Source organism: Euprymna scolopes, chromosome 33 (assembly GCF_053919585.1).
Source record: "Euprymna scolopes isolate OS-2025 chromosome 33, ASM5391958v1, whole genome shotgun sequence".
Classification (NCBI taxonomy): Eukaryota; Metazoa; Mollusca; class Cephalopoda; order Sepiida; family Sepiolidae; genus Euprymna; species Euprymna scolopes.
Window position 1 is genome coordinate 19,520,753 of NC_136514.1, and position 24,398 is coordinate 19,545,150.

Below are 24,398 nucleotides of genomic sequence, written 5' to 3' on the forward strand. Positions count from 1 at the left end.
AACAAAGCTTCTTTCTTAGAACTGCACGCCTGTGGAACTCTGTTCCATCTGCCTGCTTCCCACCGGACTACAACTTGGATGTCTTCAAGTCCAACGTTAACAAATTCCTAATGAACCGCCTCCTTAAGTAAACACTTCATCAAATCTCCACACTAGCGTAATGTACTTGCAATAACCCTTATCCCTGAGTGGCTTCCGGGCCTTGATAAGTGGTGATCACTGTGTAAAAAAAAAAAAAAAATTGTTGTTTTTTTTTTGAGAGAAAAATTAATAACACATGGCAAATATGAGTTTATTAACATTTCTTTGAAAATAGAGTCCATTTATATTTTAAATATGAAACTGAGTCAAATGAAATAAATTGATAAGTACTAATAAATACTCAAAAAGTAATATTGTGCTACATAGTTCAATACAAATAATTTGTAAGATTGTTGTAAGATTGTAAGAGATAATCTTTAATTTACTCCTTCAGTTCAGCACCTCTTGGCAAACAACGTTCTTCTTCCACCACCAAGTCTCTTTCAAATGTTACCTTCTTTACATAATATGTCGCTGACATTTTTTTTTTTATTGAAGGATAGCTACACGTTGAAATTACTACGAGTTCCTTTCTCATACTATCACAATAATAATCATCTATATATATATCTATATATTGATACAATGGCGTGTGTGTTATTTTCTTTGTCACGCTTACATCCGGGTCGTTTAATTGTTATATACTTCCATTTCTTGTCATAAATAATTTTACCAAGAATACTTTATAAGTTTTGGTTTCGGTTTCGATTATAGCTGATGGCACTTAAGTCATCTATTTTTTTTTTTATATAAATAATTTTATCAAGAATTCTTCACAAGTTTTGGTTTCAGTTTTGATTATGGCTGAAGGAACTCAAGCTTGTTTTTCTTGTAATCCTCCTTTTCTCTTTGTCGGACCATTTTCCGAACGTTTATTCCGAGTGAAAATATATATATATATATATATATATATATATATATATATATATATATATTGTTTTTTTTTAATAAGTTTTTATTTCGGTTTTGATTCAAGCTAATGCACCCAAGTCATATAGATATATTTTTTTTATTTTTGAAATCGCAACTTTATAATATATAAACATCGATAGAACATTAACTGTATAATAATATATACGAAATCTGCAAGAATTAAAATATCATAGTTAAGCGTACTTTATGACCAGGCTTTTTGGGCATTTGTGCTAGCTTAGATAAATACTTTTGCAGCTATAATAATATCAGAGCGTCTCCATTTACACTGAACATCTACAGAATGCCAACATCAATATATTACATATGAATGAGTCCCTGTGGAATTTCCACAAGTCCCGCGAGTATCTTATTATAATGATATTTGAAAACGAGACTATGTCAAATGGTAGGTCATTCTCATATTCTTGTTAAATTTTACCAGATTGTTTTTTTTTAAAACTAAATCTTGTGGATTTAACATTTTTTGAAACAGGTTGATCTTAGAAATTGTATTTGGCTGAGCCTATCTTTTGCAAATTTCACACAAAAGTAATTTATATGTCTGGCAGTGTTCTTAGATATGTTTTGTACAGAAATTCATCCGATAATTATCAAAAATCTAAAAAATCCGATCTTAAAAATAGTCTTTCTTCACTTATTGATAAAAAGAATTTTTACAGGGGAATATTTTACATTACACCGGTGTAACCTTGGCTGGTGTAGCGTAAAATATTCCCTTGCAAAAATTCTTTTTTTTATCTATAAAAGAAGAAAGACTATTTTTAAAATCGTCAAGCCCAAATATCAGCTGATGTGATACACAGACGGAATTTGATGAACAGCATTGTCATTATTATTTTAAATTTCTTTTTACGAATTAATCCACCAGGTAAATTGTTCCTCATAATATATAATATTCAATAGAGGATTGATTCTATAATAATACATACGCAATCTGCGTAAATTAAAATATCATGATTAAGCGTATTGTATGACCAGGCAACGCTGGGCGTCCAGCTAGTATATATATATATATATATATAAATAACATAAAATATGTATTATATACGTTTGAAGCCAAAACAACGCATTAATACAAAATAAACAGACATTTATTTTGTTTGAAATTTATATTGAAACTCATAAAATGCTTTCCAGCTGTCTATAATATGGTTGTCTTCAAGTCCAACGTAAACAAGTTTCTGATGAGCCGTTACACTTAAGTTAACAAATTTACCAAACTTCCATTACTATCGATTACTATATTGTCCTTTAGACTACTGTAGACTCTTTAACCCTTATCCTTGAGTGGCCTCTCGGCCTTGATAAGTGGTGACACCTATGTAAAAAAAAAAAAAATATATATATATATATATATATATATATATATATTTCGAAGGAAACCTTCATCTTCAGTATGTCTTTCTTCCTTTTTTTTTTTTTTTGCCATATTGTTGTTCCTATTTACAATGCCTCCCCACGGGACAGAGTTAGACACCAGGGTCGTTTTTTAACGTGGAGAAAGGAACAAAAATAAAAATTGTCTCAGTCGTGAAGGATTTCTCCTCCACTGACAGAGGAGCAGTAGTTTGTCCCTCTGCATAACGGATGACATCACAACAGGATGACGTCATAAAGGAATGACATCATTCGCGAAGACAATGAAAAAGTGATATCAGAAACTGAAATGTATTTTGTGGCCAAAATCAAATCCTTCCCCGCAGAGCATGCATCCTAAGTCGGAAGTTGTGCAGCAAAATACTTTTTCACATTACATTTAACTTTCTGCTCGTTGGTACACTCAGGAAAGGACTGGGGCAGAGATGGAATTCCAAAGGTAAGTGATCCAAGGAAAGAAGTAGAGCAGAATGTTTTCCAGCATCTGGGAACCTCTTCACATAAGTGACGGGATTTTGATGGTAGTTGGGTTGGTCGGAGGGTATTTACGCTGAGAGGGGTATAAGTGCAATAAGTTCATTGGAGCACACTGCATGAAAATATTTGTAAAACAAGCACGGGGATGTAAAATTGCAGTGATGGGACAGGGTTTGGAGATTGGTAAACAGTGCAGGACCTGTTAGGTTATAGATTCTTTTTTGTAATGTAAGATACTGACAAGTCTGCTGCAAAGAAGGAGGGATCCCTCTATTTATGCATCTAGGTTGATGCACCAATCACTAGTGCATCCCTCTGGCCGACTTTGGATAGGATTGAAATCGCTTTCTTCAGACAATGCTCACCTGAATCCTACCCAAAGCCGGCTAGAGGTTTAGTTGGTCAAAACCTGGTAAGATGACAACAACTATGGAAGGCAGTAATTGCTGAGGATGTAGTTAGGAGATTTGGCGTTCCTATCCTGTCATGGTAACCACCTGATGAAGGCCAGAGGAATAGTTGGCCGAAACATCATGAAACAACAACTAAAAAAGATGAGGATAATAGTCCTCAATAAATAAATGAATAAATAATACTCATCTCAATAAACATTCCAATTAATTAAAGAATACATACCATTCGGAACGGACCCAACAATGGAAAATAAGATAAACAAACGTGAATTTATAAGACCAAGAAATCTAACCTTGATCGCCCTTCGAAGCCTGTGGTGCAGTGGATAGAGACGTTGAATCTCTACGGTTCCAGGTGAGCATGGTCTGAAGATAGCGGTTCCAAGCCGGCCAGAGACTTAGTTGGGCAAAACGTGGTGAGACAACAACACCTATGGAAGGCAGTGATTGCTGAGGATGCAGTTAGAAGATTTGGAGTTCCTATCTTGTCGCATTAACCACCTGATGAAGGTCAGAGGAATAGTTGGCCGAAACGTCGTGAAACAGCAACTAAAAGATGAGGATGATAGTTTGCAATAAATAAATGAAGATATGTTTTAATGAAACTGACATAGTGCAAAATTTTTTTTTTTTTTTTGAGGCAGAAAAACCAATAACATGCAGTAAATATGAGTATACTTATAAAGTAATATTGTGCTACATAGTTCAATACAAATAATAAAATCACATTGTAAGAGACCTTTTAATTGACTCGTTCAGTCCAGCACCTCTTGGCAAACAACATTCTCCCCCCCTCCCAGTTTCTTTCAAATGTTTCCTTTCTTTATGTAACATCTTATTATTATGAGTTTTTTTCTCACACTATTACAACCAATAATAACATCTTATCATAATAATATTTGAAAACGAGGTTACGTCAAAGGGAGGTCACTTTCATATTCTTGTTCAGAGTTGTCAGATTGGCCTTTTTAAAGCCAAATTTCACGAATTTGTCCTTTTTTTTTTTTTTAAGGTAGTTCGGCCTTTAAAAATCGTATTAAACCTTTTCAAAGTGTAACATATGGACTAACTAAGGAAAGAAAAAGCAGAATATTATATAGACTGTCAATCATATTGTTATCCTGCCCCTCCTTCCAGCAAATGAACTTGTTAATCAGACTCTCCACCATTAAGTCTGAAGAATATTAAAGTGTTTATCTTCCAGATATAATGTTTAGTCCTTTTTTGTTTGTTTGTTTGTTTTTTTTTTTTTTTACATTTTCACTCCAAACAAGGCAGAGTGCCACCTTGATATAGGGAACTACTACCGGGGACATAAGTTGCAGGGATACTATGTAGGTAGTTGAGCAGCAAGATATTACACTTAAACTTCTGCATGTCCTTACAGTCAGGGGTGCAGGAACCCAGAAGGGAATTCCAAAATCTAGCAGGTTGAGGGAAGGAACTATTTGAGTAGAAGGCTTTCCTACATCTAGGGATCTCTACTGTATAGGAGTGGGACTTTGCTGCTGTTGGGTTTGTCAAGGGTATGTTTGTTGAGGAGGTACAAGAACTTGTAGTTTGTTGGCACATTCATCATTAAAATACTTGTAAAACAGGCAGTGGGATGCAACATTTCGTCGATGGGACAAAGGCTGAAGCTTGGATAATAGTTCAGGACCTATCAGATTGACGACTTTCTTTTGCAACCTGTCCAGGAGTAAGAGACTAGTAGCAGATGCACCAGCCCAAATGTGACAACAATACTCCGTACATGGGCAAATGGTGGCCTCGTAGAGGTACAGGATACGTTCAGGTGTAAGTAAGTTTCTAGCATGGTAGAGAGAGCCCACCATCTTTGCAGCAACTTTGACAATGCTCTCGATGTATCTGTTTCAACTCATGTTCCCTGTGAATGTTAAGCCGAAGAGTTTGAACACTGTACTTTCGGGTAATGTATCTATAGCTATAGATATTGGTGGTAGAGAAGGTTTCTTGTAATTATTAAAGGAAACACGCTTAGTCTTGACAGCATTGAACGTTACCATCCATTTTTGACCCCATTCCACTCCAGACTGGAGATCTTCCTCTAGGGTTCCCACCATTGCCTAGGATATGTGTTCATTCAATTTTCCCTTATGCCTGTTATATAGTATAGTCTACAAAAGAAAAGAAAAAACATAGAAATAAATGAGCTTTTGATGGTTATATATATTTCAAAATTATGATACATACTTTATTTTGTTCAACATCTCGACTTTCATGGAGAGCGGATATAAATGGTGTGTATGATGGTTAACTAGTGTAAGCACAATCTGGTTTTGAATCATAAATGAAACATTTAGGAAGATTATATGCGTGAGTGCACAAAACCTTTAATAAAAGATTAATTTGCAACACAAAAACACAGAATAAATTGACCAACGCCTCCTTTTAAAATAAAACAACGAAAGGATTTATTCAAAAGAAGAGGGTCTGCGTCCAGAGTGAAAGAATGAAAAGGAATAGAAAGTTCTAGGATGTTCTCGTGTCAGGAGGCAGAAATTTGAAGTGTTCCCAGTTTGTCCAGTGGAGGTCTTCAGTGAAGCAGTCGCAGCCTGAGGGGATTCAGTGAGCAGACAGTGAGAGGAGAGAGGTCTGTCTTCTTTGGTGGTTTGAGTTCCTCTGCTGGACACTGGTTAAATCCTGACAGGGGTAATTAGTTCCCTAAGGGACATATAGGATTAATGCGCCCTACTAGCTGACTGGTCAGTGAGTGGTCTCAACAATCAGCAAAGGGCATTAATCCACAAGAGAAAATAGTATGTTGGGGTGACTGCTACAAACATATCTGACCTTTTCTCCACGTTAAAAAACGACCCTGGTGTCTAACTCTGTCCCGTGGGAAGGCATTGTAAATAGGTACAAACATATCTGACCACAGTGAAAAGCTGAATTACAGTGAAATGGCTGTTTGTGTACGAGTATATCTGTTCTCCAATCATGAGTTAACATAATTAAGTTTTTCTCAGTAGCAGATAATGTACACAAATTTTAAAACATTATTCATACTGTTAAGATTACTCATTACTATCTGAGAATTTATCTCTTTCTCTCTCTCTCTTTTTCTCTCTCACACACCTACCCACACATCCTCTCTCTCTCTATTATAAATTACATTATTTCTCCGTCAGTCTCTCTGCTGTTAGGTTTAAAGACTATTTAAGTATCTATCCTCTAAACTGTAATTAAAACTTTTATCAATTTATCAACAGAATATTAGTCTCTTATTATTCTCCGCTCAGTATATATATATCGTCTATAATATAAAGCTGAACGTGTGTGTGTGCGTGTGTGTGTGTGTGTGTGTGTGTGTGTGTGTGTGTGTGTGTGTGTGTGTGTGTGTGTGTGTGTGTGGTCACGAATAGGCTCCTATATGGTTGACTATTTTAAAAAACTGATTACATATAATGATAGAAGATGTATCGAGGATCAGGAATGGGTATGTTTGATCTGGCAGAACAGTGGTTCATAAAAATTGTGAGGTCTGCGTTCGTGCCTGGCTCCCAAAGTAGGGAAATAAAAAATGAAAAAAAAAAACGTTTACAAGGGTTTTTGATATAGATGTACATAAGAATACTTTGATAAGTATGTTTCAACTTAAATAGGGATGGTATAATAAAATTGTGGGGTCTACGTTCGCGCCTGTACTCCATGGAAATATGGCACAAACTTTAACATAGACTTTTCATATATATCTACGTAAATATACTTTGATAATTATGTTTCAGTTTGAAGAAATATGGTATTATATGGAAAAATGCGTGCATGAAAAGTAATATTCTTAAGATTTTATTAAACCTGGAAAAGTAAAGGACAAGAAATTCAACCTGGAAAAGTAAAGAACAAGATATTCTAGTAAAGTAAAAAATAAGAATTTTTTAGACTTAAAATATTGCAGCTAAAAATAAAATTTGAATATTGATAAATATTTTATTTATTATTTGCATATGTTGTTGTTTATTGTTGAGTTAGAAAGGGTGTCAGTCGCTGGATTGAACTTATTTCCCCCCTATTATTTGCATATGTTTATGTAGTGAAAATTGTTTGAATAAAATTAATTCATTAGTTAGTTAGTTAGTAGATGGAATTAATAATTTTATAATTTACATAAAAATTAATAATTTTATTATATCATAATTAGGATCATTTAATTCTTTCTAACTCAACAATAAACAACAACATATGCAAATAATAAATAAAATATTTATCAATATTCAAATTTTATTTTTAGCTGCAATATTTTAAGTCTAAAAAATTCTTATTTTTTACTTTACTAGAATATCTTGTTCTTTACTTTTCCAGGTTGAATTTCTTGTCCTTTACTTTTCCAGGTTTAATAAAATCTTAAGAATATTACTTTTCATGTGCGCATTTTTCCATATAATCCATGATTTTTCCAGGCATTGCTATTGTATTAATATATAAATTTATAATATTTATTAATGATTGTCAAAAAAAATTAGCTCTCAAACACACATTTATGCAATATTTATCATTCAATCACAGTAGTTCCGAGCCAGGGCCTCTACCGAGACTGCGGTTCATGAATTCGTGATCTGTATAGAGCGTAAACTAACAAAAAAGAAGATGGCACTCGGTGTCTTTTTAGATATCATTGGAGCTTTTGACAACATACCCTTCAGTAGTATGTTCAAGTCGCTACGAGAACTCAATGTGCCACCAGTACTCATCCGATGGATTGAGTATATGGTGAGGCACAGACCAGTTCAAGTAGAACTACTGAGGGCAACTGTTAAAAGGGAAGTAGTTAAATGAAACCCCCTAAGTGGGATTTTATCACCTTTACTATGGAACTGTATGCTGAATCCTCTTTTAAAGGAGTTTAAAAATAGGAATATTTATGCCCAGGCTGCTGCTGATGACATTGCAGTGCTGGTCGCGGGTTCAAAAGCATCATTGGTCAGACGCATTGCCAAAATGGGACTACATTTTTCATTAAATGTGATAACGAAAAATTTGAGTTCATTCAAAGAATATGTATATCATAGAATTCACTAATATTTTTAACCGATAAATTCACCATTTTTTGCTATAAAATCATAAGGAGAGTTTAAAAAAATTAGTTATTAAAAAAAAAGTTCAGTTTTTTAATTATAAAAAGAAACGATACACGGGATTGAACCTAAAATCTTTCCACCAACCCCCGGTACTCTAACCGTTGCGCTAACAAGTCATATTGGCAAAATTGCAGTAAAAAACATTTATATACAAAAAAAGTTATGCAAAATAAAAAAGCGTTAGTCACTTATGTACTTACTCTCCTGTTTGTGAACCCACATATTTTGTTGTAACTTTTTTTCTACTGAACCAATTTTCGAAATTTTTTTTTCAAAATGTAGCTAATGAGGTGTTCGATCCAACTATATAACCTGTTTGAAATTTGGTTGCGAACGGAATTAGTGGTGGGGGTTTGAATGTGTCTCGATTCATTCAATTTCGGATTTAAGCATATATTCAACCACTACCGTGGTTGAATGATAATAAAATTATGGGGTGTTCGTTTGCGCCTGACCTCCATAGAATGGAATGTAAATAGGTTACAAAGTTTAACAAGGTTTTTTAAATCGTTTACTGCCAAATTTCTTTAAAAAAAAAGTGCAAGTTTTCCTGAAAAAAAAACTTTCACCTAACAATGTATGGTAAAAAATTAATCTTTTTTTTGGGGAAAAAATAACAACTTTTATTGATTAAAAAAATTGCAAAAAATAATAAAAGTAAATAAACGAACAAAATGCAATTTTTCTTGAGGAATGTGTTCCATTTTAACAAACTGAGGCACAGCAACGCGTGGCTGGGAAGAAAAATTGCATTTTGTTCGTTTATTTACTTTTATTATTTTTTGCAATTTTTTTAATCAATAAAAGTTGTTATTTTGTAATTTTTATTTTTATATATATATATATATGTAATTTTTATATATATATATATATATATATATATATATATATATATATATATATATTTCTGTAGAAATATATTTTCTTATAATAATATATATCAATCCTTATTTAAGAAGGTCAATGTAATTACAGAGCAATATAGTGAATAAATGACAAAAAGTTATATTCCAAAATTCATGATGTTGATCATCTTATAATTTATTCCCTTCATTAAGTTGGCTTATACAATTCTTGACAGTATCTGTTTCGTAGCGCAAAATAAATCAATTATTATTTTATCAATTAGTGAATCTATTATGCCTTTGACTCATCAGAAGAAATAGCAACAATCAATCCGTCAAAAGGAATTGAAGTGTGATTTGACATGATTAAAATCCAAAAATTGGAAGAGAAGCTGCAAATACCTTTTTATTTTTCCATTATGCCATATATGGCGTAATGGAAAAATAAAAAGGTATTCCATTTTCGGATTTTAATCATGTCAAATCACACTTCAATGCCTGGAGCAGATTCTTGTGAGTGTCTAGGCTCTTATGATGGAGGAGGCAGAAGTGGAGGAACCCATCGTTACAGCAACCAGGAGATGCAGAATTTCTTCCTCATGTGCCTGTGGACAAACCTTCAACCCCTGACCAGCAGGATGCAGTTACAGTGTGGTATCACAAGTGTGGTGGTCCCAATCACTTTGCCAGAGACTGCCGGCAGCCCGCGGGTAAAGCAGGTAGGGTGCTTCCAGAGATATACTCTTAATGATGCAAGAAGCAAGGACATGTGATATCAAGGTGTCCGGAAAATGAGGCAAGAGGCGAGAGGTCAGTACCACTCTCTCCACATAAACTAGAGGAGGTGTTTCCCGTGATAAAGGTAAAGATTGACGGGCTAGATCGGATAGCATTGATGGATTCTGGCTCATCATGTCAACCCAAAATACGGAAGAATACCGCAATTCTGACGTCAGGACGGAAGTGTCTGTTAAGCCATGGTGTTGGCAGCATAACATTAACATTAGCCAACAGGAATCCTCTGAAGACTGACTTACTGGTGGTAGATAGTAAACCAATAGGGTTTGACTTCCTTCTGGGGATGGATGTTATCAAGAAATTTGGAGGCGTGCATATTGATAAGGGAGGCAAGGCACATTTTGTTGGGATCAGCCTTTGCTTTAGGTGCGACCATTCAGCTGGAACAGCCCGACTTTTGCACGGACTTCGACCAATGCACCAAAACTTGGACCATGTCATGGAAGTGGTCCGGTGATCAGCCACCACAAACATCATACAATAGAGTGCCAGAGTATAACATCCCTGTGAAAGCCCGCGGAGACTATGATATTGAGCTACAGGCCTGGATTAATAATGGATGGTTGATTTTGTACCCAAAGAAGGAATTGGGCCCCTCAAAGGGCCTAATCCTACTAATAGCGGTCATTCAGCAGAACAACAAAAGATGAAACTACTGTCAATAATTTTCCCCACTCTTTATCTGTGCCTAAATCCAAACATAGATTCCATGAGCAAAGCTTCTTTCTTAGAACTACACGCCAGTGGAACTCTCTGCCGCTTGCCTGTTTCCCACCTGACTACAACTTGGACGTCTTCAAGTCCAATATAAACAAACTCCTGACAAACCGCCCCCTTAAGTAAGACACTCTATCAAAACCCCTAATACTAATGATTATTACAATACTATCTCATTGATTACTGTACACGTAATAACCCTTATCCCTGAGTGGCCTTTGGGCCTTGATAAGCGGTGACCTCCATGTAAAAAAAAAAAAAAGATGATCAAAGGACAGAGGTATTTATTAACCTGCATGGAGTTTGGACTCAATGTGGCACCATCCACCATACACACCATTGTTGATGCTATCCTGATGAAGGACAAGTATATACAACAGGCAACTTCCGCTTATATTGACGATGTATATGTAACGAAAGTGTTGGGCCTACAGCATATGTGAAGGAGCATCTCAGCAACTTCGGACTTCTCAGCAAAGAACCAGAGAAACTGCAGGATGGTGCACGAGTGCTTGGTTTGCAGGTCTGTGTTGGAGAAGAGGAAACAAGCTCTCAGCCATACCTCGTTGTCACACGACGAAATATATTTTTATTTTGTGGCAAGTTAGTTGGACACCTTCCCGTGGGTGGTTGGCTTCGTGTTGCTGTGGCATTTATCAAAAGGAAAGCATCTGACGTCACTACAGGGTGGGTCAACAAAGTGAATGACGCCCCTCTGAACACTATGATCAAGGAGGTTCTCATCAGACTCCACAAAGAAGATCTGGCGCAAGGCAAATGGTGCGTCAAAGGCAAAGCTCTTGATATCTGGGTCAATGCAAGCTCTCTCGCTACCGGTGTGTCATTGATATATAATCGGACTGTGATAGAGGATGCATGCTGGTTACATCAGAAAAAGACTCCCAACATATAAACCTAGCAGAACTCGATGCAATTATTAAAGGAATGAACTTGGCAATCCTCTGGAAGATGACCACCTTACACTTATTCACCAATTCCGCATGTGTACGGACTAAAGCTATGAGTGAGATGCTCATCCGACGGCGCCTTGACACAATAATGAAACTGGTGAAGGAATAGGCACTTTCGATGGATATAGTTTTGGTCAAATCTAGCCAAAGCAATGTGGACCAATTGACAAGAGTGCCTCAGCAGTGGCTTGATGCGATTAAGAGGAACACTGAACATGTTCAACCTGTCTACACTGCATCTGTGAACTCGGTCACGTTAGACCAGATCAAAATTGTTCACCAACAAAGCAGTCATCCTTATGTGAAGTGGACACTCTAATTTGTAAAGCAAATAAATCCTGTGAGAACCATCGTCCAAAAATGCGAAGAGTGTCAGTTGATCGATCCGTCACCCATACACTGATCAAAGGGACTTTGGATGTTAAACAAACATTCTAGAAGTGTAAGCCATTTTGACTTTCAGAACAGTTTCAGATGATTCGCTGTTACACACAAGTCCTGGGAGGTGACTTGTTTGTAGTAGACAGTTCCACAGAACAAAATATTCTTACCGTGTCGAAACCCGGGAAAAGAACATGTGAAATTGCTCCAGAAAAGGTTTAATATTTATGAAGCAATTCTGGTTTCTGATTGGTTGGTAGCAGAACGTGAATTAATTTGATTCGTCAGTTCTTAGCAGCATCGTTTATAAATAGAATCGTCCGACTGTGTGGGATCATACCCCATTATAGAATCAAAATATTGCAGCAAACATGACATAGGGTAGCAATGGACATCACTCATTACGATGGGGCCCATTTTTTGACATTGATTGACTGCAGCCCCAATTGGTTTATTGTCTGCTGACGCCTCGCTTGACCGGATGCAAAATGTATAATCAATCAACTAAAGACTCTTTTCCATGAATGAGGTCCACCGTCAGAAATTCTAACGGATAATGACACTGCCTTTTGGAGCAGCTTGTTTAAAGCCTTCATGGACGAATGGAGAATCAAACTTCAATTTCATTGTGCATATGCTCCCTCCGGTAACGGCATCACCAAGCGATGTCATAGAAGTGTCAAAAGGATTGCAGCCAGAAAACAGTGTACCATACTGGAGGCAGTATATTGGTATGACATTACACCAAAGGATGACTTGTCCTCTGCTACAGCACCTGCCAATATGGTCCATCGGTACTGCATATGGCTTAAAGAAATTGACGGAATAATGACACCGATAAACAATCAACAGCAAACTGTCTACAAAACGGATGACTGAGTGTGAGTAATGTACTACAAAGTATGGAATGGAATGTATGACTGGGAATACCAGTACGCAAAATATATCAGTCGATGGAATTCCACGCCATCTGAGTGACCTGCAACCGATAGTAGGACCAGGCCCACCTGCTCTGACACACCTTCGGAAAGTGGAAGTGAGATTTGTGACCATCAATGAGACGCTAAGAGAGCAGAAATCCAGTGTGGGTGAAGATGTCGACTTAGTCGATGACATTCCAAATGAAAACAGAGTAAGTGTTGGAACTATTCTTGACGAAGACACAATATATATATATATATATATATATATATATATATATATATATATATATATAAAAGGAATGTTGTTTGTGTGTCTATGAATTCATTCCCTATGGAGTTGAAAATGGCTGGATCGATTTTTATGAAATTTCATATGAATGTACTTTATGTGCCTGGCAGTGTCTTCAGATAGGTTTGTGTTGGAATGTCTTCAATAAGTATCGATAATCTGGTTACTTTTAATGCATCCAAAACCAAGCTTCTATCTTTACATCATCAACGCTCTGATCCTCATCTGGCATCAATTGAAATGGATGGCTCTCATCTTGGGAGGCTCCATGTTTTGACAAGCTTTTGAGTTTGACCTTTACTCCTGATCTGAAATGGAACACGTACATCAGGTCTGTTACCAAGGACGCTGGGAAAATGGTGGGATCCTTCTACCACTCCAGAAGATATCTCACTACTGATGCAATTCTCTATCTATATCAGAGCCAAGTACGTTCAAGGATGGAGTACTGCTACCACATCTGGGCAGGAGCTTCTGCCTTGACAGAGTAAAAATAGACTTTGTAGCTTAGTGGGGATGCCCTTTTCTCTTCCCTGCAACCTCTCTCCCACAGAAGAGACGTTGCGAGCCTGTCTTTGTTTTATCGTTATTTCTATGGCAAGTGCTCGTCTGAGCTCCAATCTCTCGTCTCCCCCTCGCTAATCTTTCACGAGAAACACCTGTCTGGCTGAAACTACTGTCAATAATTTTCACCACTCTTTATCTGTGCCTAAATCCAAACGTAGATTCCATAAACTGCGGATCTCTCTTCCGTTTGCCTGCACTTGACTACAACTTGGATGTCTTCAAGTCCAACATAAACAAATTTCTTACAAACCGCCCTCTTAAGTAAGACACTCTATCAAATCTCCAATACTAATGATTACTACAATACTATCTCATTGATTACTGCACACTCAATAACCCTTATCCCTGAGTGGCCTCCAGGCCTTAATAAGTGATGACCTCCATGTAAAAAAAAAAAAAGAAAGAATCCAATAAAAACGGCGATTTTGATCAAAGTTAACATCTAACATCACAAGTACATCACACATACTAATCGATGATCACTTACCAAGCAGACCTAGTATAGAATTTAATACAATATAGAAATCATTAATCTTTATATCTCTAATATTAGATAAAAGAGACTTTGTATGTGTGTGAGTTTGTTCCCTATGAACTCCTAAATGGCTGGACCGATTTTTATGAAATTTCACACAAAGGTACTTTATGTGCCTGGCAATGTTCTTCGATAGGTCTTGTATCAGAATGTCTTTGATAAGTATTGACAATCGAAATAATCTGATGAAAGAAGAAACAAGCGATTTTGATGAAAGTAAATACCTTATACAGCCTAACATCACAAGTGCATTTGAGAAGTTTTATTACCACACAAGCTGAAAGGCCCGGCATATAGAATCAACAGTAGGTTCTTTGATATGACAGGGGCACGTCCAAAATGAATGTTTCTGTTTAAAGCACAACTGAACCATGATACTAACTTTTTTATTTTAAACTTGAATTCGAGCCATTATCATTGCACAACCAGTAATGCCAGGCATATAAAATCAACTGTAGGTTCTTTGATATGACGGGGGCGCGTTCGAAATGAATGTTTCTGTTTAGAGCATAATTAAAGCATGATACTTGACTTTTGGATTTTAAACATTTATTCGAGAAATCTCACCTGTCTGTTTAAATGTATGTATGTATGTCTTTCGACAGAGGTGACAGATTTTGACGAGATCAATATCATTTTGAAGCTCGACCCTTCCGATGACAAATATCGAAAAATTGGCAAAAAACATTAATTCCTTCACCCTCAACTGGACACTTTTCTACAAGGAGAGGTCGTTTTTTTTTCCGATATTTTCGAAAGTCATTCCTTCTTTTTGATTGTCTAGCCTTAATTGTGTCGGTTTGTCGATGGGCGCAAGAGCAAACACGTCACATTTTTTTTTCATATTCTTTTCCCCCTACTACCACTTTTTGTTTTGTATTTTGCTCACCCCCCCTCCCCCAAACACCCGGGCAACGCCGGGCACCCAGGCTAGTTATATGCAAAAATAATTTTATAAAATCAACAGTAGCTTCTCTACAGTGCAATGTAGACTACAATATGTTGTAAACTAAGTCACTGCGACAGGTCCCCAACTATCAATCGATTTGATTTCAAAATGAGTGATTTCACCAATTTCGATGACAATAAAAATATGAGTGGTGAAACATTTCTCATTCATTTCTGGGCGATGTCAGTTTATTCATTCCTGGGCAACGTCAGTTTATTTCACTTTGAAGTCTCGACAATGAGATAAACATTAAAAATCATACAAAATATTGTTAGAAATGCTACTGTAACATTTATTGGGTGAGTTTTGTTTTATTTTTATCTTCAGCTCATAGTCAAGACTTCAAAGATACAAGAGATACCATGTGGTTACTTTTTCTTATGCTTGCATAACGCTTGACACTACTTGTTTTTCAGACAAAATAAACATTTAAAAGTAAGTAAAAACACTAAAAAGTTACCCAGCCAAGTAAACGAATAACTTATCTTGCCTTTGGTAACATCTATTTGTTATATATTTGAAATTTTTTGACCATTTTTTTGAATCTCTGTGGATTGTAAAACATAGTTTAAATAAAAATAAGTTCTTTGGGAATAATGCCAACATCCATTTTGCTCTACATAGTTTGGATGGCTGAAATTTATTAAAAGAAACGATATTTTTTAAATGTGAAATTCTGAGTCTTAAACGCTCGTCTAGCGTTTCTTCTATGTTCGTATGTTCGTTCATTTTGCATTAGTTCCAGATTTTTCTTTGTCGCCGACGAGATTATACCGATTTTCCACAGTATATTATTACTGTTTTCGGTGTATCGAAACCAATGGTACGACCTTGAAATATGTATATATAGTGTCATAATAAATATTGTATATATATATATATATATATATATATATATATATATATATATATATATATATATATATATGCTACGAAACAGATACTGTCAGGAATTGTATAAGTCAACTGATTTAAACGAATAAATTATAAGATATATATAATAAATGACAAAAAGTTATATTCCAAAATTCATGATGTTGACCATCTTATAATTTATTCCTTTAAATCAGTTGACTTATACAATTCCTGACAGTATGTTTCGTAGCACAAAATCAATCACTTAATTATTATATCAATTAGTGAATCTATTATATATTAATAATTAAGTGATTGATTTTGCGCTACGAAACAGATACTGTCAAGAATTGTATAAGCTAACTGATTTAAAGGAATAAATTATAAGATGGTCAACATCATGAATTTTGGAATATAACTTTTTGTCATTTATTCTATATATTGCTCTGTAATCACATTGAGCTTCTCATATAAGGATTGATATATAATAAGAAAATATATTTCTACAGAAATATATATATAAATACACACACACACACACACACACATATATATATATTTTAAGCACATGTGGGTGAACTTCTTGTTAAAAATACATCTTACACATTTTCTACTCGATCACTTTTCGTAATTTTGGGAATTTATACTAATTTCGACATGACACATAAGTATGTAATAAAGTTTTCATCTGAAATGCGTTGATTTACAAGAGATGACCAATCTACACAAGCATCAAATATTGAATTAAAGTTAAATTTTAAAGGCTTTAACAAGTTAATCATGATTTTATTTTAGGGCAACAAATACATTTTAAGATCAGTAATCAACTTCATCAAAAATTCGGGAAAAACAACAACAAAACAAAACAAAACAAGACAAAAAAGAATAAGCCATATAGGTGAGTTATTACAACGGTCCATATACTATAATTGAACAATAGCCTATTTCGGTAAACTATTTAAGAAGGGACAATAGGCTGAGTTATCCGCCCTTGGTCGATAGATGTCGCTAGTTATTATTAATGGAGTCATGTTGTAAATATTGAGCAAAATATACATGGATACTTTGGAATAACCCTTTTACAGGTTTGTTTATATCGCCATTTTTATTATTTTTAAATGTGCATCGGTACCACAAAGATTCCTTGCATTGTATAGTACTTGACATTTGTCATGGTATGAACAGGGTCCATCGCATGTACGGCTTTTCTTGTAAGGGGGGTATTCGTCTGCACGCGATTAAAGCTACTGACAGCTGATATCAGCGAGTGGTAATAATGGCTATAAATAATCTTTTCACGACTTCAAAATTCCTCGGCTGTCAAGAAAAATTTAAATAAAGTTTATTTATAATTCCTGTGTGTTAGCTGTTTAATAATGCACGACCGTTTAGAGCTGTTTTTCTTTTATTCACCTTTTTTTCTTTAACCACATCTTCACTGTCAGTGACCAGTGGGCGCGGCTTTTGTTCGAGGGGCCAATGATTAAACTTCTATTTATTTATTTTAAACTAAGCAATCTCTTTTGTATATATATCCAAGACTTGCAGGGCTACCCGGTGTTGTCCGGTGGCATAAGTAACAAAGTAACAGTGTTTACAAAACTGCTTGTAACATCTTTCTTTTAAAACATCTCTCTGTTCTGTTCATCTCCCCCGCTTATCAATTGAACCCCTTCTCTCTCTACCTGTACTCGATCTCTTTCACTTTGACAGCTGGTTCAATATAATAGGAAGAAAAATTTAAAAAAAAAAAAAGATAATAATAATAATAATAATAAAACAGCAAGAAAGAAAAATCTAACTTTATTTTAGTCTTTGATGTAGGAACACGATTGTTAGCATGTTAAAAACACTTTCTAAATTATAACATTATTTAGAAATCCATTCTTAACGCGCGGACTTTGTTAACTATTCTCTACGTTCACCTAGCCTTGATTTTCAAGGTAAGAATGAAAACGGTACCCACGTCCCACCGCCTCATGATGACCCCCACCTCCAATCGAATTAACGTTATAGTATTTTGTTGTATTTACATAAACCGGCACACACAGTGAATCAAGTCGTATAAACTTTGTTAGTGTACTGTATCTTGTGTAGTTTCCGACTTCTAGCCGGACCCTCCCCCCCCCCCGAATTACGATTTTACTTTAATATCCCTCTCTTTTAGTTTGTTTGAGTTTGTATCTTCAGTTTCTCCGACGAATAAAGGAAAAAAAATAATACTGTTTTGGTACTTGTAAAGTATGGGCGCCGAGAAGATGTATCTACTTAGTTCCGAGTCAGGAAATGACCGAAACAGTTTATGATTTGAAAATTTTATTTATTTATTTATCTTTGCGAGAGTACACAGCACTAAGCACCTACAGCCTCCCATGTTAAAAACAAATTTGGAATAAACACCCAACCTCGAAAGCCGTTCTTAACATGGATCGGTTGGCCGTGTTTATACTACGCTGAGTACTCGTAAAAAAAAAAAAAAAAGGTGCTAGTGCAGAGAGTGATCCGCGCTATTTTTTAAATCGTATTTCCAAGTTTAATTAAAGTTTTGATATTTTTTTTTATTCATTTGTAAGGTCAAAGTATAGAATATGTACAAAACACCCTCCCCTCCCCATGTTAAGAATGGCTTTTTAAATAACGTTATTAGGGTTTGTTTTACTGTACACATAGATTCGAAAAAGTTGTCACAAAACAAATATATAACAGAAAACGGAGACGGTAAGTTTGGGAAAAAGAGTTATAAATAAAACCCAGTCAAAATACTGTTGAAAACCCGCCGAATATATGTCGGCTTATGTCACGGCATATTCAGGGAGTTTCTAACGGTAATTTATCTGGTTTTTTATTTATAACTCATTTTCCCAAACTTAGCGCCTCAAAGAGAGAGTCGGCTGCCATTTAAAATTTTCCAGTTCATCGGTAAACACTGTATGTTTTTCGAGCTGAATAAACATGTTACATTAAATATAAACACTAAAAACATATCCAGTTGGGTAGAAAAGTAACTTATCTTGCCTTTGATAACATTTATTTGTTTTGTGACAACTTTTTCGTATCTATGTGTAATGCAATTCAACTGACCAATTTCTCTTTAAGCTAGAAATTACTTTCCAAATGGCAGTTTAAAGGCTTAAAAATCACTTTTGAAATTTCTCACGACTAGGAAACGAGTTGTAACTATAAATTATTGGTATTATTATACAAACACCGTGACAGCGTTAGGGTTAGGGTTAGGGGTTAGGGTTAGGGTCAATTCGCTGTCACGGTGTTTGTATAGTTTTACCAAATTATTTTATTTGGTGGCGTGACTGACACAAAAATAACAGGAAAGTCTTGAAATTAGCGGATTTCTCTCTGGGATGAACTTTTGTAAAGGTTAAGATTTATTTTTAATTTATTAATTTATTTTTTTATTTTTATTTTTGACCGTGTCACTTTAAGAAACGTAATATTTACTGAATTTTGTGTTGCTTTATTACACCCTCTCTTCCCAGCGCAATTTTTTTTTTTTTTTTAGTTTAGTTTAGTTTATTTAGAAAAAATCCAGTCTTGTAATTCATTTGTTTTGCTGGCTTGTCACAGTGCAAAGTTAGGCACAAGATCAGTTTATAGTGTGGACATTTAAACTTGAAGTTTTCCTTAACAATTACCTTTAAAATGATGACTTTGTGTTTTCGAGTATGCTGAAAACTAATATCGCATTTAAATTTGGCACAAACAAGTAGTTTTCCGTATGTTAAGCAATGTGGTACTTTTGGGCGATGAGTTCCATGGCGACCAGCAGAAAAATTTAATGGGTAAATGTTTACTTTAACTACAACAGAACACTGACCAATAAAATTTGTTTTTTTTCTAGCTTTTCGGGGTCGCTGACAACGAATCTGATATTCAAACCCGTCGCAAATTTACTGTTCGCATGGTATTAACCCCTGAACCCTCGCACTATTTTGTGCCAACTCGTTTATGCTATTACATGATGCGTTCACATCTTGTTTAAATCGAAATGGAAAATTACCTCCCTTTTGAATTCTCTTGTGTCTTACATAAGCAATCTATTTTCTTTTCTAAATAACTTTCTACCTTATCGATTTTCATAATTTTTTAATATAATCATTTTAAAAATACGCAAATACTATTGTTTTCATGTAAAATTCAGTATTACGATTTCCGAAATTTGGTTCTAAAAGCGCCAGAAAACCGTGTTAAAAAAATGTTACACATTTTCTTTCATGTCAATTTGCTTAATTTATTTTACACTAAAACAGGAAGTCCGATTTGGTAATCGGAACATTTTTACATCGAGGCTAGGTTTTCATCTGACACCGGTACGGTCACACTTAGAGTTGAGTATACTTTTGAATCGCAGTTTTCAAACTGTTAATAAAAAAAATCTAAAAATGAAAAGAGAATTACCCCTCCCCTTATATGTTAGTGTCCAATCAATAATAATCCACTGAAAACAATAGTCAAAAACCAAAAGCCGGTTCTTAACATGGGGAGGTTGAGGGTGTTTATTACGGAAACCGTTCTTAGAGGGGGTGATTATTCTCATTCAGGTCCGCAAAAAGAATAACAAAAACTAAAATAAAACTACCCGTAATTTTATGATTTTTATATTAATACTAGTCTGGGTGCTTGGAGGTGTGTGTTGAGCAAAAAAAAAAAAAAAAAGTGGTAGTACCCAGGCAAGCTTGAACCCACTATGCGAAGGCGGAAAAAGTGAAAGAAAACCTGACATCTTACCGCTATGCCATGATGCAACTGGAGGCGTAAAGCGTTCAATTAGCGATGTCAAACATTGTCATAGCAGATAGCGAAATGAATGAGTTAGTAATTAAGTTAAGAATCACGCACTTAAATCAGACTGTAGGGCAGTTAAGCTTTCCGCTTTCTGCCGTATTTGTTTCGCCACGGTGTTGGGGAAAACCAGATCCCCTCCCCAAAAGGGGAGCTCTGGCAGTATCCAAATGAATAGCAATTGCCTGATATGAAGGGTTTCCCCCCACATTGGTCAAGCCTAATTGCCTTCAATTGTATAACTCATACACTTAAATCTGGCTGTAGGCCAGTTAAGTTTTCCGCTTTCTGCTATATTTGTTTCCCCACAATGTTGGGGAAAACCAGCGCCCCCCAAAAAGGGGGAAACTCTGGCAGTGTCTAAATGAATAGCAATTGTCTGATATTAAGGGTTTTCCTCTACATTGATCAAAGCTAATCGCCTTCAAGACGTCCCGGCCTGCCTTTGCTTTGATCAGTTTCGCTTTATTTATACGAGAAAGACAAACAAACACTGGAAACAGGAATTTTTTAAAAGCTGATCAAAATAAAGATAGCCGATGTCCATCTACAAATCGGAAATATTACAATCTCGGAAGTTTAAGGAAACTTCTCCATAAATGTAACTGACGCGAGAAGGTCGACAGAAAAAGCCTTTTGCGGATATGCACAAATGCTTACATCAATTTTGGCTTTTATATTATAGACTAGCCTGGGTCCCCGGTGGTGTGTTGAGCAAAAAAAAAAAAAAAAAAAAGTGGTAGTAGGCAGACAGGCTCAAACCCGTGACGCAAAGGCGGAAAAGAAAGTGAAAGAAAACCTGACATCTTACCACTGCACCATGATGTGACCAGAAGTGTAAATCATTCAAATTTAGCAATGTCAACCATTACGCCATAGCAGATAACGAAACTCGTGCACTTAAATCTGGCTGTAGGCAAGTTAAGCTTTCTGCCATATGTTTCCCCACGATGTTGAGGAAAACCAGCTCCTCCAAAATAAAAGATAGAGATGTCCATCTGCAAATCGGAGATATTATGATTTCGGAAGTATAAGGAAACTTCTCCATAAATGTAACTGACCGACATACACAAACGCTCACACCCATTTTGCCTTTGTTATATTATAGACTAGCCTGAGTGCCCAGCGTTGCCCGGGTGTTTGGAGGAGTGTGTTGAGAGAAAAAAAAAAAAAAAAGTGGTAATAGGCAGGTAGGCTCGAACCCGTACCACGAAGGAGGAAAAGAAAGTGTGTGTGTGTAGGGGGGGGGGAGATGACGCATTAGCTGCTGTGCCCATCGTCAAACCGGAAGTGACGTAGGTTTAAATTAAGGCTAGTCAATTGAAAAGAGGGGATGACTTTCGAAAATATCGGCTAAAAAAGCGACCCTCCCTGTAGAAGTGCTCAGTTGAGGGTGAAGGAATGAATGTTTTTAGCCAGTCTTTTGATACGTGGCGTCCGAAGGGTCGAACTTTAAAATGATATTGACCTCGTGAAAATCCGATGACCCTGGCGAAATTTTTAGGCATACATACATTGAAACAGACAAGTGAGATTTGTATTATAGATTAGTTTAAACACTAGAGAAGTATAATTTTTTGGGAGTAATATAATAAATATTGACTCGGCGTTGAGACAGTATTTGTTATGTTATCAAATACTGATGGAAAGAAACACGCTTTGCTAGTGTTTGTGTTAATAAAGTTTTTAAGTTTTTATGTCAAGGTACTTATGCAGAGAAGATACCGTGTTGAAATAACGTTATTTAGAAAACCATTCTTAACAGTGCGAGGAAAAAGTGTTTTTTGTAACTATTCTGTACTTTCAGCTAACAATTTAATAAACAAAAGATACCGTAAAACTTGAATTTAACTCGAAAATACGGTATATAAAGAATAGCACGGTACTTTCTCTGCATAAGTAGCCATATTAATTTTTATTTCTGACTTAAGGGAACAACGAGGATAATAAAAAGCAGGGCAATGTTGGCAGCTGGTTTGGCTGCCCCCACACCCAGCGTTAATCTTCAAAGGAAGAAAATTAAAAAGAAAATGACCTAATAGAAGCACGTGCCGTTTTAAATTTATTTAAAATGAGGATTTCTTTCTGAATTAATTTCAGGTAGCGAGGATTGCCTGACTTGCTGTTTGTTTTTCAATGTAATTCCTAATATTAGAAACGTACCGATACCCCCCACCCCAACCCACACTCTAAAAAATCCAACTTTTCCTGTTCTTTTGGCGCTTTTTACGTGTGCACATGACTTACTGTCTGTAATCTCATCCTTTCTCCATAATCCGCACCTGGAATAAAATACGATCTGCATCGCATTACCTTCCTTTGTGATTATTTATTTTTCGCGTCTACGAGAGAAAAGGAGACCATCGTGTGTGGGTGGACGGGTGAGTGAGTAGTGAGGATTATTTTTTAATATTTTGCCTTCCGATTCCATCATCATCGCTTTGTCGTACCCTGATATCAACCAACGCACGTGTTTCGGAATTCCATTTACGTAATACACCCACACCAAATAACGATTAGATTTCGAACACGTTTGTTTTTTTTCTATACCTACAATTATATAAATGCAACTTTGTCTGTGTGTGAGTTCGTTCCTTATACACTCCGAAATGGCTGAACAGATTTTCTTTAAAATTTACAGATCTTTAGTGTATAAGTCTGGGAGTGATCTTAGTTGAGTTTTGTCTCAGAATACTCTCGATAATTACCGATAATCGAAACCGTTATTTTAATTAATCTATCATCGGTAAAGCCATTTTTTCCCCTTGTCGCTTAGCAACAATGTAGAATAACGGGCCGTGAAAATGCTACTGTGGGTAGCATATTTTTTTTTTTTTTTCATGACGTGGTCTGTAGGTTCAAACTCCGCATGTAAATTAATATTTTTTTTTTCATTAACTACAAAGAATTTTATAAGACTTGAAAATTTACGTGCGTTTTTTTTTTTGCATGAATCATGAAATCATAGAGAATCTTAACGTCCTCATTTTCCACTACTCCTTCTGAGTGATGTTGGTATCATTTGTTTGTCACTTGGATTCTAAATTTTTGATACAAACTTCAGTGTAACTTTGTCATGGCGACGTTTGTATTCTTTCTAAGCGAGTATAGAACACGCACTAACAATGTGTGACACTGTTTCAAGAGATATACCACACAACCTGCACTTATCAGAACAGTCCTTCCCATAGATGTTTTTATTTATTGCATTTGCATTTAGTGCCTGTTCCATAAGATTTTCTGTTTCTCTTTTCAAGTCACCTTTAGACAGAAAATTCCACGTGTCCTGACATTTTTGTGTCTTGCTCAAACTGACCATGAAGTTTCATTCTTACCAACTTGGTCATCTGTTCTGCTTCGATTCTTTCCTTATACTTCTGCTTATCTT

General features: G+C 35.6%; 1 protein-coding gene across 1 annotated transcript in view; it reads left to right on the forward strand.

The window, feature by feature from the left end:
- Positions 1-2,694: 2,694 nt before the first annotated feature.
- The window catches only part of LOC145258166 (WD repeat-containing protein 37-like), a gene marked incomplete in the record, with an annotated part of 749,116 nt that continues 727,412 nt past the window's right edge, over positions 2,695-24,398 (forward strand). The window contains 1 exon segment of the mRNA XM_080115977.1: positions 2,695-2,833.